The 20,927-nt window shown below is 48.7% G+C and overlaps 1 long non-coding RNA gene across 1 annotated transcript; it reads left to right on the top strand.

The window, feature by feature from the left end:
• Positions 1-567: 567 nt before the first annotated feature.
• LOC123383599 lies at positions 568-18,673 on the top strand. Its single transcript, XR_006593490.1, has 3 exons — positions 568-6,977; positions 7,228-16,996; positions 17,634-18,673. It is a non-coding gene; the product is annotated as an uncharacterized LOC123383599 (long non-coding RNA).
• Positions 18,674-20,927: the final 2,254 nt, after the last annotated feature.

Below are 20,927 nucleotides of genomic sequence, written 5' to 3'. Positions count from 1 at the left end.
TGGGTGTTCCATTTCTCTTCAGGCCACAGGTCTTTTTCACTCCTTGGAACCCACACTTGCCCAGGGAGTTGTGCTGGTAACATCAGCTCCAGCTTCTTTCTGTTTTCACCTGAGATGAAGAACCTTAGCCCTCAGTGTATCTTTTCAATTTTCTTACACTTATCCTCACTGTGTGTTCATTGGGAGACATTCGTGCTGGAGTCGGGCAGCCTTTGTCTCCAATTTTATTGGTGGAGTCTTGCCAAGTTCCCATCAATTTGGAATCGCTTGAGGAACTGATGCTCTTCTGGTGTCTGCCAGGTGTATCTTGGGAACAGGAGGTACTGGGGACATGAATGTGTGAAGCACAAGAGGCTTGCTTGTGGGTAGTGGCAGGTGATATTGGGAGACAGTTGGCCTCACTGCTGTGGTAAAAGTTGATAGAGATGTGGCCTTTAGGGCCAGTCAGAAGGAAAAAAAATAATCACATAGATAGGGCTAGCTAGTCTTTTTTTTCATACTTTACTGATAAATTAGCTTCCATACAACACCCAGTGCTCATCCCAACACGTGCCCTCCTCAATGCCCATCACCCATTTTCCCTCTCCCCCACCACCCATCCACCCTCCATTTGTTCTCTGTATTTAAGGGTCTCTTATGGTTTGCCTCCATCCCTCTCTGTTTGTAACTACTTTTTCCCCTTCCCTTCCCCTCGGTCTTCTCTTATGCTTCTCAAGAAGCACATGTGAGTGAAAACATATGATATGTATCCTTCTCTGACTGACATGTCGCTCAACATACAACCTTCCCATTGCATCCACGTTGCTGCCAATGACATGCTTTCACTCTTTCTCAATGCAGATAGGGCCGATTAGCTCCCAGTGAGCACACATGAAGGTTGTTTTCAACCCCCCGAACAACTAATTTCTGATATCAACGAAAACATGTTGTCCTCCTCAAACCGTTGGGCGTTGAAGTCTCTTGTTTGTGCAGTGACTCTTACTGTGCTCTTTGCCCCCGCCACAGACTGCCTCAACATCCTGCTCTTGGAGACTTTCAGGGATCCTGCATGCCCAGTCGTTGCGCCAGCAGGTGATCGTCAAAGAAACGACTCAAAAAGAACTAAACAGAATCAGAACCCAGTCCTACACACTTGGGCAGCAGCTCGTGTGGAGACTCTGCCCTCCAGATCACCACTGCTTTTACCCACGGACAGGAAAAGCTGCAAAGCTGTCAAGTGCCCCAACCCCCCTACACTGTTTGATGTCAGATGTTGGGTTTCTTTTGCTACATTCAGGCTCCCAGATGTAACTAAATTGGGTTCTATTTCTCCATAACCCACAGGTTTTCCATAGTCATAGGACACGAAGCTTCCCTGGGGAATTGTGCCGGTCACTTCCTTCACAGATTTATTTCATTATCATCTGGGACAGAGAGTTGGGACCCAACTGTATCCCTTCTGATTCCCTTGATCTCCTTCTAAACAGGTTTTCCAGTGAGGGACTGAGTTTCCTAGCCTGGAACTATGTCTCTCTGATTTTAATTGTGGAGTCCTGCTACATTGCCCTAGATCCAGGGGAACATGGACAGTGGGTTCTCCATGGGCTCACCTGTGACACCTCTCTTGGCAAGAGAAGGCAAAAAGTCTTCTGGGATGGGGCAAGTGTTATTGGGAGGGAGCTATCTTCACTTGTGTGCATGGGGTGTTGGAGATCAGAGGTCAGAGTCAGGAACCGTGTAACTGTTACTCAGAGAGTGCCCAGCATTCACAAGCAGCTAACACATGGTGATTCCCAAGGACACATTGCCCTCCCTTACTGAGACCTGTGTGCTTGTTAGCCTGAGGGCTGTTGGTGACCCTGTTCCACAGGCCGCTGTGAGTTAACCACATGATGAGAAGTCCAGTGTTGGAGCATGAGCATTGTTCTTCCCCAGGTGGTCAGGGCAGACAGTCCATTCAAAGACTCGGGGACCAGAGCCCAATTCCACAGACATGGCTGCCAGCCAGCACAGAGAAGCCAACACTGAGATAGATCGCGAGGGCCTCTGCCCCCTGGTTGTAAGTGGAAGGCCAGAGCCAGAAGCCTTCCTGCCCTACGTAGCTCAGGATGCAGTGCGCTTGTGATCGGTGCTTCCTTTCATGCCAACCCCACAGACGTTTCCTTCTTACTCTCAGGACACCTAGCTTGCCTGGAAAATAGTGCTCATGTCCGCAGTCCCATTTTAATTCCATTTTCATCTGAACTGAACAATTTATGTACCCAGTGTGTTTCTTCTCAGTTGTTATTCTTATTTTGATTAAGATTATCATCAAAATCATCATTGTTATTTATTGACCAATTCCTCCCTGTGGGACTTTGGTGGAATCAGTCTGGAAGCCTCCCTTTTGATTTTTAATTATAAACTCTTTGATAGTTTTCCTGGATGTGGGACGGCTTGGAAATTTACTGCTTCATGCCCTCTGGCAAACTTACACTGGCACAGAAGCAGCTACCCCAGTGCATTGGAAAGCATTGAGCACAAGAGGTTGGCCTGTGGACAGAAGGCCGGAGGGAAAGCAACCTGCCTTTTTTCTAGGGCAAAGGAAATATATCAGCAGGAAGGAGTCAGGAGCAATGCAGCTGCCACTCAGACAGCAATCTCTGGCAGCTTCTCTAATTTCACAACGTAATATCCTCCAGATCCATGGATGTAGCTGCAAGTGGCAAGATTTCATTCATTTTGATAGGACACAGACCTTTCTTCCTGGCGGAAGGTGAGAGGCTGTTCACAGGTCTCTCTCTGAAACGCAGCGATCCACTGAGGAAATCCCAGGCATCTGGGATCCTTGTGTAACACGATGAGGAGTAAACACGTCCGGAGGACGTCTGCCGCCAGGGAACTCCAGGGACTCCAAGTTCACCCGGCTTTTTGAAGAAATCCGAAGGAGGGAAGGAGGAAGTGCATTTGACTAAGCAAATAGCTCAACCGGTTTTCAGACACGTTGAGAAAATACAGAAAATAACTGGTTTCCTAAGGTTTGTGGCTGCATAAAGTTTTCTCTTCATGAAAACAGAAATTATTGCTCCAACCTGCCAGCATACATCTCCTCATGGCCTCCAGTGTTTGTTTCTTGTAAATGATTACTTTGTTACAAGTAAAAAATTCTATTACTGTGAGTTAAACCCGTCCTCACACACGCAACCCACACACAAAAAGGCCACCGGGGTGGCTCAGTATAAGGGTCGGACTTCGATTCAGGTCATGATCTCGAGGTTTGTGGGTTCGAGCCCTTCCTCCAGGTCTGTGCTGTAAATTATGGTTATTGAGCGGAATGCAGTGTTCTCTATTTATATTTTAGATGAAATTTATAAATTGCAGAATTCAGATTTTAGTAACCACTTTAAACCAAGTAAGGAATAAGCGAGAATGAGCTTAAAAATATTACTAACAGGCATATCCAAAATATCATTTCAGTGTATAGCCAGCGTGAGAAAAAAATAATGAAAGATTTTGCATTCTCTCTTATCATGTCTTTAAAATGTGGTGTGCATTTTATACGTTCCACACGTCTCACTTTGAGTAGCCTCATTTCAAGTACTTGCAATAAAGCAGGTGACCGCCTATTGGACAACCCCGTCCCACTCCCTTGATTACACTGATCTTTTAGGTAATTGGAATATATCTATTTTTAGAGGCAGGTGCATTTTAAACTGACCCCTGCCTGATTCAGGACTTGTACTGCTTTCCTGACACTGTTCTCTCCTTTTATCTTTTCTTTGTTTTAAGATTTGTTTTTTGAGAGAATCCTACTACAATCGGGTGAGGGGCAGAGGAGAAAGGGAGACACAGAACCTGAAGCAGGCTCCAGGCTGTGAGTCATCTGCATAGAGTCTGACGCGGGTCTCCAAACTCACAAACCGTGAGATCGTGACCTGAGCCAAAGTCGGACACTCAACTGACTGAGCTACCCAGGTGCCCCTGCTCTTTTCTTTGACACTTGAACCACAGTGAACTCCTCTTTACCTTTTTTTGGGTAATATTTTTAAGTTTTAGATGGATTTTGGCGTTGTTGTCCTTGTTTCGTGCACTTAATGATTGTTAAGGTTTGTTCTCATAGTTACCCTTTCTGTTGTGACCTTGTTCTGCAAACCTTGTTTTTTCATATTTCTTTCAGAGACTACGTTTCTTTTCTGCAACAAGGTGTTTTAATATTGCTTTTAGTTCGTGTCTGTGGCTGATGGGTAGTCATGGTTTGTGTGTGTGTGTTGTTTTTGTTTGTTGTTTCTGTTTTTATTTTTGTTTTTGCTTCTGTTTTGCCTGAAACACGTCTTTTTCTTCACTTGGAAGAATGTTTCTTTTAGGTAAAGACTTCTGAGTTGGTGGCTATTTTAGTTCACCTTTCATACATGCCAATCCATCATCTGGCTTCATTTGCTTTCCTTGAAGAGTCAGCTGGTAGTTTTGTCCCATGGAAGGCGGTATATGTGACTTCTCATGACTCTTAACATCTTTTTGCCTCATGTGTTCTTTGTGGAGTCACTGTCATCGTTATCAGTTTTATATCTTTGTAGCGATATGTTACTACCCACTTTGTGTTTCCTCTACATTGTGGGTTACCATTGGATATTTGTACCGTATCTTCTGTGTCTTTGGGCTTCTGTATTTTCTTGACGTTTTCTCTGTGTATGGCCTAGATATATTTTTACCTACCTATCTTTCAGTTCACTGAGTCTATTCACCTGTGTCTTGTTTGATTTGAAGCCCATTGAGTTCTTAATTCAATTAACAAGATTTTTTAGTCTTTATGTTGGAGAGCTAGACAAGTTGGGAGCAATGGATGAACAGAGAGAGAGGGAGACATAGATGCCCAAGCAGTCTCGCGCCCATGATCACGAGATCATGACCTGAGCTAAAGTCAGATGCTTAAGGAAATGAGCCAATCAAGCAGCTGAAGATCTTAATTTTAGCTCTGATAATTTGCAGTTTGAGAATCTGTTTTGAGTCTCTGAAATATCCCATTTGTCAAGAATGGTTTTTGGACAGTTGACTTTTGCATCCAGTAATTCCAGTCTATGTGTCTCCTCTTGGTCTCTGTTCTTTTTTCTTTTGATCGATGTGATGTAAAAAATGTTTTTTTATATTTATTTATTTATATTGCGGGAGAAAGTGAGAGCAAGTGTGAGTGTAGAGGACGGGGGAGAGAGAGGCCATTTTGAAGAGAGGTTCTTTTCTGTCAGTAAGAGCCCAACACAGGGCTCAAATTCACAAACATGAGCAGAAAACAAGTGTTTGTCCCTTAACCGAGTAGCCTGAACTATCCTGGTACATCTCTGTGTTTGCTTGTTTGTTTCTTTCCTTTTCTTATTAAAAGAATTTTTTTGTTAATATTATTTACTTTTGAGAGAGAGAGAGAGGTAGAGACAAAAATTGTGCAGGGCAGCGGGAGACAAAGAGGGAGACACAGATTCCAAACAGTCTCCAGGCTCTTCACTGTGAGCACAGAGCCCGACACGGGACTCAAAACCATAAACCCTGAGATCATGACCTGAACCTACGTGGGATGCTTACCGGACTGATTCACCCAGGCATCCCTTTTCTATTCTTTTCATTTCTTTTTCTTTTCTTACTTTTCCTTTCCTTTTCTATCCTCTTCTCGTCTCTTTTTTCTTTTTCTTTTCTTTTCTTCTTTGTTTTTATTTTTCTATTGGACATGATGTAGAAGCATAGAGGCTCTTGTGTTTGTATTTCTTACCTAGTTAGAGTAGATTTGCTTTTGGGGAGGAAATGATATAATAGCCAAGTATATGCGTATATTTCATGCACTCGTGCCGTACCTTTTACTATTTTTGATATTTTGAAGCTGCCCAGCTCGTCTGCCAGTCTTTCCAAATGTCACACATCTGCAAAGTTTCCAACGTATTTTTTGGAAAAAAAATCCCCACATAGAAATGGGTCTGCACAGTCTTACATCAAGAATCACATATGCGTCTGTGGGTAAACCTTGTCAAGCCAGATTGCAAGGAACGTGGATAGTTCTGTGGTAAATTCGCCTTGATTAGGAAAAGGTTAATTCATGAAGAAACTTGAAGTATGTCACCTGTTTTTACAATGACTTTCTAGCATTGACGAAATCAACCACTCTCGCTATTTGGAATTTGAGTTAAGTGAACCTTGTCCGCTTGTTTTTCTTCAGAGTCAAAACTTCTGGGCCGCCTAAGTGGCTCAGGGGGTTAAGCGTCTGACTCGGTTTCAGCTCAGGTCATGATGTCAGGGTTCACGGATTGAGCCCTGCACAGGGCGCTGAGCTCTACTGAAGGGAGAGTGTGCGTCCACCTCCTTGGAGCCCACCTGTATGCCGTGTCTTGGGCGAGCGCTCAGTATTGGCGGGAGAGAAACCCCACGCGCGGTGATGGACCCTGGCATCCCTCTCTTCAAAAACCCTTCGTCCATATTTCCTGCTTGACTAAGGAAATAAGACTTATACTCTGCCTTTCGTCAAGAGTCGTACAATCTTTTTTGAAAAGTGCATTTCGTATGGTTGTCTCTGATTGGGACAGGTGTTCAGTCTAAGACAGGGCTTTTGAATACCGTCAGGTTTCCCCACTGCCGCTCCACAAGCCTGCTTGCCAGATGAGGCCAGAGGCTGGGGATGGGCAACAGGGTTCTCAGGCTGTGGTTCCCAACTCAGCAGGGTTCCTAAAACATAAACCTGCCAGGCACCTGAAAATGTCTGTCCCCTTGAGAGTAGGTCCCTACGAAAATCCCCGGGACTCCTGTGGGTGGTGATGAGGGGCCTTGTGTATGTTTCTACCTGAGGTTGGTGAGTGAGTGTACTCTGGAGAGCCACGGAAGCCTGGTGCGCTCTTGCTAATGACCCCCTGTGACTTTCCACTTTTCTCCCCTCTCCGACCCCTGGAGTGTACAGCCCTTGCTGAGGAGCTCAACAGCTGTAGGAGCAGCTCTTGTAGAGAAAGGAAGAGGTCGTCGAACTGAAGGCAGAGAGAAACAACACCAGGGTCAGTAGGCGCACTGCCAGTGTCTTTAAGCACACGACAGCACTCCTCTTGTCCACATGTCCCTGTGGAGTTGGTTTGGACCCATTTTTCTCAGACCTCGTTTGATCTGTGAGAAGGCTATCTTACATTCGTGGGGGCAGATCCCTAACTGGGTACTGAACTGAAGTGATTCAGACTTGGTTTTGCATTTGGTGAATTTGCAAATGAAGGTGTTCTTGAAACACCGTTTTCCTTTTGCCTCTCCCGCCAGCTGCTGCTGGAACATTTGGAGTTCCTCGTCTCCAGGCACGAGAGAGCTCTTCGGAAAACAGTGAGGCTACTAGGCGAAGACTCAGGCCGGCGTGTCCAGTGAGGCCGAGGGGCTGAAGGTCTTTGAACTCCATATTGGAGAACGAAAAAAGGGAGGATAAAACGGTGTGCCTCGCCACGGCGGTTCTCGACTTGTGCACATGCTGTGTGTTATCAGGCATACATTGCGTTTTTGTGTGACTGGCGTTTCCTTTTAAGCTTCTTGAATTCTTGTAAGAAGCCGGGTCTTTATGGATAAAAAGCAGTGGTTGGTGGAAATGCGTGTACAGATTTGCTGGTAAAAATTGCATAATATATTTCGGGGAAGATTTGTCTCCAATGTAAAATTGAAAGCAAGTTTGTGAACATGAGCATCCGTGAAAGTCTTTACCAGCATTCTGTCATGTTATTTGTTTTTTTTTTTTAATTTTCTTTAATGTTTATTTTTGAGACAGAGACAGAGCATGAACAGGGGAGGGTCAGAGAGGAAGGGAGACAAAGAATCTGAAACAGCCTCCGGGCGGGCTCCGAGCTGTCAGCACAGAACCCGACGCGGGGCTCGAACTCACGGAACGTGAGATCATGACCTGGGCTGATCAGATGCTCAACCGACTGAGCCACCCAGGCGCCCCCTGTCATGTTATTTGAAGCGAAGGGGACCTTACAGTGGCTTTACAGTACGGATTAATAAAAAATCCTCCGCGTACAAACTCAATCCCTTTGGTTCCAGGTGAGAGAGCGTTTATGTGTGGCCCTGGAGTGTTATAGTTTCTTCGAAGAAGAATCAGGGGCCACATGCAAAGAGTAAGCTCCAGACATCATCACAGGATTTGAATGGAGGGGGTTTCCTTTTTACCCTTTGTTTTAAAAAAAAATATATATGAAGACCAGCAGTGGGGGCCATCACATGATGCTTCCCTTTCTGGCTTTCAAAGGTGCAGAGCCAGATGAAGGAGTGCCTAGCTCCCCTCTCCACTCTCGTGGCCAAGGTGGAGGAAGATCTAGACAACGCGCGGAAGGATGTCACCATTTCAGAAGTAATGAACACCATGTTACGACGAGATGTGCATGAAGTGAGAGGCAGTTGAGAAGGTCTCGCTGTCCTCAAGTCAAATGTGGGGTGTTTGATTCGGTCTTTGCCCACTCTGTCCTTCCTCTCCTACATTTTTTGAACGTTTGGAGTTTGGTAGAAATAGCTGCAGAACGGAACGTTATTCCAGGGCCTGGCAGCTGCCTCCCCGTCTGTATGATAGAATCTGTCTTCTCTGGGCTCTACCCTACCAAAGCCTGGTGGGTAGGCGGCGTTGTGCCTTCAGGCGTGGAGTGCATGCCACCTGAGCTTGTCCCACGCCGTGCTCACGGTCCGTTCTGGCAACACGCTCAGCACATTCGAAACACTGTGGTGCAGCCGCTCTGTTACTGGCACCGTGTCCGGGGCTGGCTCTGGTTGTGCATGTGCTCTGTGCTCCCGGGTCACGCCCTGGAAGGGTTGCCGAGGGTTCTCGACTCAGGGCGCTTAGAGTCCAGATCAGCTTGGGAGGGAGAGTGTCAGCTCCCTGGAGGCAGCCCTCTCCGGCAGCTGCTGGCCTGTGGTTCTCACTCGTGTGGGGCGGTGTGTCGTGTGCCAAGCACACGTGGAAGATGCTCTTCCGTGCTTCACCCAGTCCGACAAGCTCTCAGGATGGTCCTTTGAACAACCTCAGCAGCAGTAGCAGTAACCAGGACTCCCTGCACAACGCCCCCATAAAGAAGGTCATCAGTCCCGTGCGCTGCTTGCTAGGCAAGAAACAAAAGGTCCACCCCGGCCACGCTAGTGTTCTATATAGCTGCAAAGGGGTTCTATATAGCTGCAAAGGGGTTCTATATAGCTGCAAATAGGTTATATCTCCTCCATAGTGAACCTGAGGCCCGTATTAAGATAAGGTTCCTGGAGGACGTAGAGCATGTATGAAATCTGGAAAGGACTCACGTGGAATCCCATTCCACCTTGTGAAGTTGTGCAGGGAGGGCCTGACCCCAGAGCACTTAACTCTAAGCCTGGCTCCTGCACAGATGAGTTTGGGGCTCTCGGGAAGCTCCATATTAGCATTCCTGTGCTTCCGTTCTATCACCTAATAGGATCTGTGGGAGCACTTCCGTCATATGGCTTATAGGAGTGTCTGCATCTAAATATCTACATGATACTTTGATCACAGAAGTTCCATCACATGTGTAACTGCAGCCCCTGTGGGGACATGGTCACCAGCATTCAGAAACTGTCATTCATCTGGTGGTCTCTCTGGCGCACTCACTACGTTGCCCTCCTTTTTCCTTCCCCTGTATTTTTTGAGTTTCTCTTAGACTATGACCTTTGCAATCTATTCAGTACCACCTATTTTTAAATGGTCTTGATTCCAGACAGTGGGTTTCATTTCCTACCAAGCAGCTGAGGAGCTGTGATGCCTGGGAAGGGGCCCCAGAGAACTGGTGCGGGCCCACCAGTTCCCTCTGGGATTTTCCACTGTAGAGCAGGTCGCTTGTGGGTTGAGCGTGTCCCAGAGCTAAGTGGATGGAGGCATGTTGAGGCCACATCCCAGTGATCTGACAACTGAAAAATAAAAGTGAGCCCTCTTCAACAGAAGAGGTGGTTTCTAGTCTAGCGGGGTGGAGCAGGAGGTGGGCCAAGGGGGACATTGGAGATGGTGGGACCACGGGATGGGGCCTTGAGCCGGGGAAGAACTCAGTGGGCTTTGTGATACACTGGACAGCAGGCAAGGCATGGGGCCACTCTCAGTGTCCCGAGTGCCTGCGAGGCCTGGAGTGGGCTGTCTCCCGTCCACACTGGGCCCTGAGAGCCGCTTGCCGTAGAGGCCTTTTCCCCTTCAGCCCCGGACTTGTCCGTTCGTTTCTCTTTCCGTCTGCCTCAATCTAGTCTCCTCAGAACTCATAATAATGACCATGACTGGCACACTCAGTTGTACTTCAGGTGAAAAGCCGTTATTTCTGTTAATGCTCCCAATTCCGTAGGAACCCTCGGGAATAGGTTCCCTAGGAATAGAAATTTGTGGAAACAGTTTAAGAGTGGTCTGATTTGAATGTCCCTATGTTTGAAGTGTATAAAACTGTTTTACAATAACTTGGATACTTGCCACCTGGCTGTATGCAATTTCTTACTGAAAGTAGACTTTTTGCTCCTCGAACCATGCTGGGAAAATTCTGTCCCTTAAATGTTGCCGATGTGTTTTATTTCACATCTTTATACTTTCTGTAAAGAAAACAGTAAGATTTATGGTAGTGCCTTCTGGTTCTCCCACCCCACTCACCCCAAAATGTGTATTTTTGTAAGGTCTGAGATAACAAAAATTGTGGATTGGCTGCTTTCTGCGTGGAGCCTGCTTTGGGTCCTTTTCCTCCTTTCTCTCTGCCTCTTTCTCCTCATACACACACTCTCTCTCTCTGAAACTTTGAAAAGAAGGGCGATTGAGTGGCTCAGTCAATGAAGCATCTGAGTCTTGGTTTCGGCACAGGTCATGTTTTCATACTTGGTGAATTTGAGCCTTGCAGTGGGCGCAGAGCTGACAGTGGGGAGTTTCCTTAGGATTCTCTCTCCCCCTAATTCTCTGCTCCTGCTCCTCTTGCTGTTTCTGCCTCTTTCAAAAATAAAAAAACTATAAAAAATAAACCAATAAGCTATTGAGAAACCAATAGTTTCAGAGATGAGGAGTTTGGTTTCTTTCCTTTTTGCTATTTGACACTGATAGTCTCCAGAGATATTTTTGACATCGTATCACGCTGGCTGCAGCCTGGGAATAGAGCCTGTATATGGTGTTTTGGGGGTAGCCGGATATCTCACTGCAATCCAGGGCCCTGTGCTCGGGGGAATGTTTCAGTTATTTATTTGAAAAGACACAAAACGTTGCATTCTCCTTCTACAAAACCAGGACTGGACTGATTTCCTCCCACACCACCACTTAAGACTGTCGTCATTGCCATAAGAACGAACACATGCTCGTGAGGAGAACAGGGCAAGGGCAAGGGTGCTGTGGGACTGTCCCAGCGTGTGGCACTGTCTGCAGCTTAAAGACTATTTGGAAAACGAAAAGGTAGTATCTTCTATGGCAGGAAGGTGATTTCACATAGACAGTGGAGCAGGCCCAGGCAGCCCAGGACTCTGCTGACTTGTGCCCGGTCAGGGTCCTGGCACAAGTGTGGCCCTGTCTCCCTTTACCCCCTGGGGTGTCTTCTGGGCAGGGGGCCCGATGGCTGTCAGGAATGTGGGTAAATACCTGTAAACAAAATTGCAGAGCGAGGTCATTTTAAAGGACTGGTAACTTTAATATACACTTTTGTTTTTTAATTTCCAATCAGTCTTGATTTCTGAATGATGATGACAAAACTTTAGGAAGGCACCTTCTTGGAGAAAACAATGTAGACCAAAGGACATTTGTGACTTAGCTGCTGGGTCAGCAGAGACTCTCCCTGCAGACTTCTGGGTCACATCCTCTCTGGCCTTTATGCAGCCAAAGAAGATGTAGCTGGTCGTCGGTCCGTGACACGCTGACTTGCCCCAGTCCCTCGGGGACGGCTCCATGGGAGGCTCTTTGACTGGAATGTGAGCAATGGTGGAGAATGGCCGACTTCGTATGTAACCAGGCTGTGGCCCGCTCAGGCTTCAATGATCTAAGATGACTCCTAACTTCTGCTTATCTGCTTGAATATTAGTGTGCTCTTCCACCTACTACAGCTAGGCATCGTGGGTGTCCTCAGTGCGTGGGCTCTATCAGAGCCTAGTCCTGGGGGCCTGGGCAGCTTGCCTGGAGTGACCCACAGAACCTGGGAGCTGGGGCCGCGGCAAGCCTGGGCGGGGGGGACCTGGGCACGTCCTTCCCCCACCCCTGCCCCACACCCACCCTGAACTCCCTGGTACCACAACACTCAGAAGACCAATCAGGAAGCACTGGGCTCCCACCGCGGGGCAGGGTGCTGGGTGTGCACCCAGGAGAAAGGCGCGAGACCCTGGAAATTATGTAGTGCAACTCTAATAAAGGTCTTACTGTTCTTACGGAAATCAACGTTTTACATTTCTTTTTTGAACAAGTTTCAAGAGTGGACCTCATTCTCCTTTTGTAGCTTTTCTTTAAATTTTTTATGTTTGTTTATTATTGAGAGACAGAGACAGAGCATGAGCACGGGAGGGGCAGAGACAGGAGAAGACACAGATTCCGAAGCAGCCCTCACGAGGCCACCTCAGGAGGCCCTGGCACAAGATCCCTCATAGCTCAGGCGACTCTGGGATGGTTCCTTCCCTCCCCGCCACAGAGAGCTTATGGCCATTGGGTCAAGGGATGGACGCCCTGACCCGTGGGCCTTGTGTGGAGGGCACAGCTGACAATCGCTGGGATTTCCTCTTCCTGTACTGTCTCTCCCGCCAGGGCCCATCGTTTACTACTGTGAGGGATACATAGTTTCTTTCTGTGGAGTAAGACTTCCCTTCTCCTTTCTGTCAGGGCATAGTTAGGTCATTCTGTGTCTTCCTGTTCAGAACCTTTGCTGGCTGATCTTTAGTTTCTGCACTTCCTAGTCCTTAGTGTTAAGTGTGAGGTTTGGAACAACAAAGTGCTTCCCTGCGTTTTACGTCTAGGATTCTGTTTTTTCCCCACCAAAGCTGGGCAAGCCTTCGGCATCTGAGAGTTTCTGGAAACAGACCAATTCCCCACAGGTACATTAGGTTGCACACGGTTTATTAAAACTTGATTTGGTGAATCCAATTATGCTTAAAAAAGAAATGTCAGTTGAGAAACAGACCAAGCACCGAGCAGATGTCCGAGGGGTGTGGCCTCTCTGAGAACACGCGTTAGCCATCCTTGGCTGTGCTCGCCCCATACTGAATGTTCCGGGGCTTGCAGGCCTTTGCACAGACCCGGCAGGTCCCACCGAATACCCTTGACTCTGCTACCGCTACACGCTCCTCCTTGAGGCCACTCTACCCTCCTCACTGCTGCCCTTAATGTCCTTTCTTGTGTGTCACGTCGAGTGTTCTGAATGTAATTGTGACTTCACACTTTCCTCCTCGCCTTTTGCTGGCCGAGTCCTGCCACCTCCCAGGTGGGTGCTCCGCGGTACCGGGAGGGGTCTGTCCCCATGGCCCCTGCAGAGGGGCAGCAGGCGCACGCCCAAGAGAGTTGTTGCCTCCTTCCTGATGATGTGGCTTCACTTGATGGTGTTTCTCAACATCTCTGACGTTCTGCTTTGTCTTACCCCCCTGTCGCTTGAGTCCTCGGTGGGAAGAAGTGGCGTGGATTCTGCTGATTCTCCTCCTTGTCTTCCTGCGGCACCTTTCCCAGTCCTGACTTGAGGGCAGCGCTGTGTCCACACCACCCGGTGCGTGGGCAGATTTCAGCGGGAGCAGGGAGGCTCCATCCTGCCCGGCTTCGGTGCTTGCTGGCCCCCGTGCCCTGTCCCTTCTCGCTGTATCTTACCTGACTCCTCTTTTAAGAACATTCATCCGTGTACTTCCCAGCCCCCTCCCCAGGGAGTCCAGGGTGGTCTCCAGGTCCTCCACGTAGCTGCACTTACAAAGACTGCTTTTCCAAATAAAGTCACATGCACAGGTTCCAGAGATTTGGACATAGACGGGACCACCTCCCCAGTCCACCTGTTTCTGGAGAAGGCCTGCTCTGCCCGGTCCTACCCCGGAGGCATCAGGGTGGGGAGGACGGGCCCAGCCCTCCCACGGGGAAGAGGACTCTTGGGTCACACGACAGGCCCTAGACTGTCCAGGCAGAAAGTGGAAGATGGAAATTAGTCAAGAGGACCCCTGGCATGTATCAGGATTACTGCCGGTTGATCTCACTCGAGTGTGCTGGGCCTCTCCTAGCCACGAGCGTGCGTGTGCCTGGTGAGGGTGAGTGTTCTCTGCTTTGGTAGAAGGCACTTTCAGGGACCCCTGAGACAGGAACCAGTCTGGAAAGGCACTAGGACGTGCGGGGGAGACAGCGATGCAAGAGGAAACCACCCTGCCCACACGTGAGAGGAAGCAGCATCAGGTCTGGACGCCAGGATGCCAGCCAGGCTGGGCTGTGGTGAGGGCCAGGCGCAGGGAGGCCTGTGTCCCACTGTGCCGCCTCCAAGGCCTCCGTCCGCTGTGAGCCATGGGCATGGTGGCCGCCCACAGGGTTTCGGGGCACACACACCAGAGCACATCCAGCAGTTAGAGGGTAGGTCAGCCTCTCCTGCGCAAATGGTGGCTGCCGCCCCACTTGCTTGGATTGTTTTCAGTGCGTCCGGCCAGCCGTCCTTAGAGGAGGCGAACAGAACCTTTCTCCACTGGTGCTGAGGGGATCTGAGCTGAAATCAAGAGTCAGGTGCTTAGTTGTCTGAACCACCCAGGTACTGCTAATTTCGATTGATTTTTAAAGATGTTAAGCAACTTCTGCACAGACCCACGACCCAGCTATCAAGAGTTGCATTCTCCCCTGACAGTGGCAGCTGAGTGACCCTAGTTTTTGTTTTTTTTAGTTTTAATGGTTATTTTTGAGAGACACACACACAGAGTGCAACTGGGGGAGGGGAAGAGAGTCAGGGAGACACAGAATCCGAAAAAGGCTCCATGCTCTGAGCTGTCAACAAAGAGCCCGACCTAGGGCTTCAACTCGTGAATCGGGAGATTATGACCTGAGTCGAAGTTGGACACAGCCAAGTGAGCCATCGAGGTGCCCCTGTTTTTCATGTTTTGCTCAAAGTGCCACCACACACATTATTTCAAGGAAAACTGCGGCTGCACTGCCCCACCCTAATTCTTACACCCCTCCCTACCCCATGCGATAGTGTTCTAACCGTTTTGTCCCCTTACTTACCTGCTAACTCACGTGTGCTCAGTGTGAGCCCTGGCACATCCACTTCAGATTTACCCAGTGGCATCTAGGTAATAAAGCGATATGTATCACTCAGCCACGTGGATTGCAAGGAGGACAACAGAAAGGGCAAACGGTGTCACCGTATGCCCCGGGATTTACACGTGAACTCACCCACTCTCTGGGAATTCTACGCCCTGGGTTATATCAGGGTAAGCATCAATGATTAAGAGACCATGTGGGTTGATACTGGTGGAAGATGGGTGATGGATTCATGAGGGTTTACTGTACATCTTCCTTTGGCATTTGTGCAGAAGTTTCTAGAATAGAAAACGTTAGTAGTTGTTTAGGGATCCCCTCCATGCGATAGATGGTCTCAGCCTGGAACGACTGCTCCCTGGCCCTCACTTTGGAACGTAAGGTAGCCCGGGTTCAAACTTTGAGCTGCACCGGCAGCGGAGACACGTTTCCAATCACAAATCAATGTGCAAGTCTACACGTCACGATTCCATCTTGACCTTGCTTTCACATTTTGATTCGTGTGACATCAGGATGCTTCCTACAAGCGGTGACGTCTTAGACCTGCTGAAACGTGGCCTATGATGACATCAAAGTCACGATGGGAGGTAGTTGCTTGTCTCCAACTCCCTTTGAGAGGTGGAGTCTAAGGCCTCCCCTTGAGCCTGGGCCGGCCTCGGTGACATGCTTGACCAGATGGATGTGTAGATGGGATGCTCGGGGGACCTGTGGTTCTTGAGTGTGACAGAGTTGCTCACAGAGGTAAGCGGTGCGTGCTTGGCACTGGCTGGTTTCTAGGGGAAGAGAGGACTTGATTTCTCTACTCTGTAATTCGTAACAATGCAGTGCCTGTCGAGGTTGGTGTATCATTTGTGGGAGTCGGTGGGGAGTCGGTGGCTTGATGAATTGGTGTCTTGGTCTCTCTGCAGTCGCAGTGACCGTTCATGAGGAATGCAGCTGGTTTCTGCCTTGCTCCCCGAGCCACACTGCTCTAATCCAGACAGCGGTCCCTGTGCTCTGCTTGTATCCCAGCTGCATCACGGTCCCTTCACAGAGATTTCTTTGGGTTATGTATATATTTTCATATCTATTTATTTTTGAGAGAGGGAGTTAAGATGTGAGAAGGGGAGGAGCAGAGAGAGAGGGAGACACAGAATCAGAAGCAGTCTTCAGGCTTCCAGCTTCCAGCCCAGAGGTGGACTCAGGGCTCGAACCCACAAACCTCGAGATCATGACCTGAGTCGAAAGTTGGACGCTTAATCTGGTTAGTCACTCAGGTGGCCCTTTTGTGTTTGTGTGGGTGGGTGGGTGCGTGGGTGTGTGTGCATGTGTGATTTTGCTTGTGTATGTGTTTAACTCACAGTAATAGATTTTTTCGCTTGTAGCAAAGTCCTCATTTACAAGGAACAAAGACTGGAGGCCATGAGGAGATGTATGCTGGCAGGTTGCAGCAATGATTTCTGTTGGCACGAAGAGAAAACTTTATGCAGCTATAAATCTTTGGAAACTTATTTTCTGTATTTTCTCAATTTGTCTGAAAAACCGTTGAGCTATTTGGTTAGTCAAATGCACTTCCTCCTTGCCTCCTTCGGATTTCTTCACAAAGCCGTGTGAAGTGTGGGAGGATGTCCTGGAGTCCTGAAAAGGTCTGCACGCCTGACGACTTGCCCTGGCGGCAGACGTCCTCCTACGTTTTTATTCTTCATCGCGTTACACACGGATCCCTCCAGACGCTTGGGATTTCCTCAATGGATGGCTAGGTTTCAGAGAGAGACCTGTGAACATCCTCTTACCTCCCGCCAGGAAGAAACGACTGTGTTTATCAAATTAAAGGAAATCTTGCCATTTGCCGTTACATGCATGGAACTGGAGGATATTATGGTAAGTGAAATTAGTCAGAGAAACACAAAAATCATGACCTCACTCATATGAAGACTTTAAGAGACAAGGGATGAACATATGGGAAGGGTAATAAAAATAATATAAAAATAGGGAGGGGGACAAAACAGAAGAGACTCATAAATAAGGAGAACAAAATGAGGGTTACTGGATGGTTTGTGAGAGGGTGGATGGGCTAAATGGGTAAGGGACACTAAAGAATCTAGTGAAATCATTTTTGCACTATAGGCTAACCAATTTGGAGGTAATTATAAAAAAAAAACATGAAATTAAAACAAAAAAGAAAAGTCTGTGCCTTCTCACCATGGTATTCCTTCCCCTCGGACCACAGCGGTGAGTCCCTGGGCAAGGATGGGGATGGGGAGGGGATTTTTTTCTTTGGGTGTGCTGATATCAGATCAGGATAGAAATTTTTTCTGGGAGGATATTTTGTTGTTTATAAGGTAATGTCAAGAGGTCGCCTGGCTGGCTTTGTTGGAACAGCATGTGACTCTTGATCTCGGGGTCACAGGGTCGTGAGATTGAGCCCCACGTTAGGTGTAGAGATTACCTGTAAATCAATCAGTCAAGCAATCAATCATTCAATATAAATGAATAACATTTAAAAAATCCGGCTCAGTTTCCAGTGTTGCCTGTGGTTTTCAAAGAGAACTCAGGAGCTGGGGAGCAGGAGCATATGGACCGTGGGCATGGCTGCCAGGCAGGATGTGAGGAATCAGGCACAGGTGCTCACCCTGCCCTCTGATGAAGCTGGCTTCCAGAAGGACCAGGAATGGTGTGGCCTTGCCGAGTTTTCCTGATGAGTCTAGAACAACAGGCAAAGCCCTCTTTCACCTTCACCTTCCGGGAGATTTAGCCTCACCGGCCCTCCCCAGAGACCCTGTCCTTTCGTGTGACAGTTTCCCCTGATCCGAACTGCAGGCAGCTGAAGTCGTGCATGCAGTTGGGTGGCCTCTTTCCAGCTCGGGGCCATGGGGCACACTTGGCTGGAGAGGCAGAGACTGTGTACAAATCACACAACTTTCGTTCTGCCGTTGTTTCGTTTGTGAATGGGCGCCCCGGCGAGACACTGCCTGGTTTCCCCTCCCGGGACTGAGATTTGAGTCTGATGTTTAAAACTGCGTCCACAGTAGATTGCATCTGGGAAATTCATGCCAGGCTTAGGATACCTAGGAGAGGGGAGCGAGATTTGAGGTGGCCTTGAAGGGACAGTGTGGATCCTGCCTTACCTGCTAGCAAACTGTTGCCCTTTCAGGGCACAGTGACAGGGGTCGCATCTGGGCACTTGAGAGCTGTGCCCTGATTTGCCCCTCGCCGCCATCCCGGATTTGGACTTGAGGCCCAGTAGAGCTGGAGGGGGTGGGTCCACACAGGCTTTTGCTCTGGCTGAATTCAAGCCACAGGAGCACCCCAGTGTGGCAACCCAAAAAGCACCCACTGGGTGTCCCCAGTCCAGACACATGGGTGGAGCTTCCCCTTGATCGACTTAAAACGGTGTTTCATTTGCTTCCTGGCCCAGGTGAAATTTTACTAGTACTCGTGTGGAAAACGAGTCGGGTCTCATACATAGTTTTCTCTTGAAACCTGTAAAAGTTCGAGTTTACATCTGCGGGTGGGAAAAGTCTTGTCCTGTTCAGGTGTGAGTCTGCTGCCCTTGGTCTCGGTGCCTGGACCCTTCTAGCACTGATGTGCTGGAGGTGGAGGGGACAGCACATCCTCTGAGATTCCCAGTAGGAGAAAAGTCCACATTGTACCAGCCAGATATTTCCCCCGCGAGGTGTGAAGCAGCCCTCCAAGAAATCACTTGAAAAAATGGACACAATTGTCAGAGCCTGAGTTAGGGATGTCACTATTACCCTTCCAGGAAGTACTTGAAATCGAAATGATTCCTGTTGTTTCTTTGAAGTGAGAAAGTCCACGGAACCTAGGAATCGCTCACGTTGTTGGGCTCCTTCATGTTTGGACAACACTGTTGTCATGACTTAGTGAAGGCATGTTTTCTTTCTTACTTGCTTGCTTTCTTGCTTTCTTTTCTTTATTGGTGTTTATTAATGAGAGAGAGAGAGAGAGAGAGAGAGAGAGAGAAGAGCGCAGCAACGGGGAAGGGGCAGGGAGCGAGGGAGACAGAGGATCCAAAGTGGGTTCTGCACTGACAGCACAGACCCAGTGTGGGGCTGGGACTCACGAGCGGCAATATAATGACCTCAGCCAAAGTCAGACGCTTCACAGACTGAGGCCCCCAGGTGCCCCTGGAAGGGTGTATTCTTAATGGATGACTTAAATGCATGGGTGACTTTTTGTTTTCCAGAACATTTTCTCAATTGAATTGAAGCCGGAATGTTTCTGATGGTCTAAGATGCCCTTTGAGAGCAGTGTTAGAAGTCCTACATGATGTTTCTTTTGTGTCTGATGTAGTCATTCCTGCACGGGGCTGTGGGTGGGCATTTGGTGGCCCGGCTGCCCAGCCCCCCCAAGCTGAGAGCTGTCACACTGTGGCCAGAGAGCTTGTTGGGTGGCCTCTGAGAGCCGTTCTCCCAGGCGTCCCTGACCCCGGGCCCTGCTCTTTCACATGTGGAATCTTAGGAAGGCCACACCATGTCCATTCCCCAGGATGAGGGGGTGCTGATGAGACCCATGGGAGACTGACCCTATTTTGTGGTATGAGTCACCAGTGTCCTTCGGTCTCCCTTTCCCCAAAGGTGATTTTCCTCTTGTTTTCATTTGGGTTCTCTGTGTTTCTTACAGTCCCCTGTGTGGGCTTCACTCCTCATTGACTACACTTTTCTGAATGATGTAAGTGGCAAAGAGCAGAGATGGGGGCCAAGACCGTGAAAGTTTCTGGGCACCATGAGCACATCAAGGAAGAGACTATCTTCATGCTGGTGTGAAATTGGTCTTTTGAAGGGCAGAGACACAGACCAGGGGGGACACAGCTTTCCTGTGAACCCACACGGGCATGACTTGATCGGTCTTGGGAGCTGATGTTCCCACAACACGTGACTCCATGCTTCTATACATGTGTTTCATAGGTACGTGGTGGCTTAGAATCTCCCATCACTAACAGTTCCTGTATTGATGATTCTAGCATCTTGTCTTCAAGAGCGGAGATTTCATCAAGGGACTCGGTCACTTACGCTCTCTGCAAGTGGGCGTTCCTGCCACACACCATGTCTTTGAATACTTTCGACCTTAAACTCCCCTCCACGACTCTAATTTTCCTGCTTTGTCACTGCGCGTGGGGTATACGGGGGAGCTGCTTTCTAAGTCCCATATTCTCATGAAAAGCCCCAAATAGGAGAGCCGAGGCATTGTCCCATGGGGGAGCGGGCCCTGCACCTGAATCCCTGCACCTTATGCTGCCACCTCTCCCGGTGGTGTTTCCTAGTCAGGAAGTGTAGGTAAAAGGAACCTTGAAACTCTGCTCAGACTTTTCTTTAGGATGCACCGGCTTCCGATTGGACCTTCCCATCCCTACTGTGAGGGACCATCCCTCGGATCTGTTTGGGTCACTTGCGGTGCTTGACATCCTTGGCCCCAATATCTTTCAGGAAAATAAAGCTGTTCTTGGCTGAGGCAGAGCCAGGAAATCATCCCCAAAAGAGGTGAAGTCTGTAGTGTGGGTGTTTTAGACACAGTGTACGTTCCTCCCTGACTTGCTGAGCCCACAGCTTCCACAGAAGCCACGTGAGGATGTCGAGGCCCTGGGAATCGACTCCCGAGCCGGTGAAGTCACCATTGCTCTCATCGTCGTTTCTGTTCCCGTGGCTTTGAAACATGCTGGATGTTGGGAGAACCCCTGGGACAGTTGTGGGCACCCTGTGGCCGTTCCAGGTGTTGGAGCCGGTTCTACCCCCGTCTCCATTCCCAAGGACACTGGGCAGTGGCCAAGGCTGGTTTGCTTTTTCGCTATACT

This window comes from Felis catus (assembly GCF_018350175.1).
Source record: "Felis catus isolate Fca126 chromosome D2 unlocalized genomic scaffold, F.catus_Fca126_mat1.0 chrD2_random_Un_scaffold_46, whole genome shotgun sequence".
Classification (NCBI taxonomy): domain Eukaryota; kingdom Metazoa; phylum Chordata; class Mammalia; order Carnivora; family Felidae; genus Felis; species Felis catus.
Note: the sequence above shows the minus strand (reverse complement) of the source record. Positions and strands in the feature narration are given on the sequence as shown.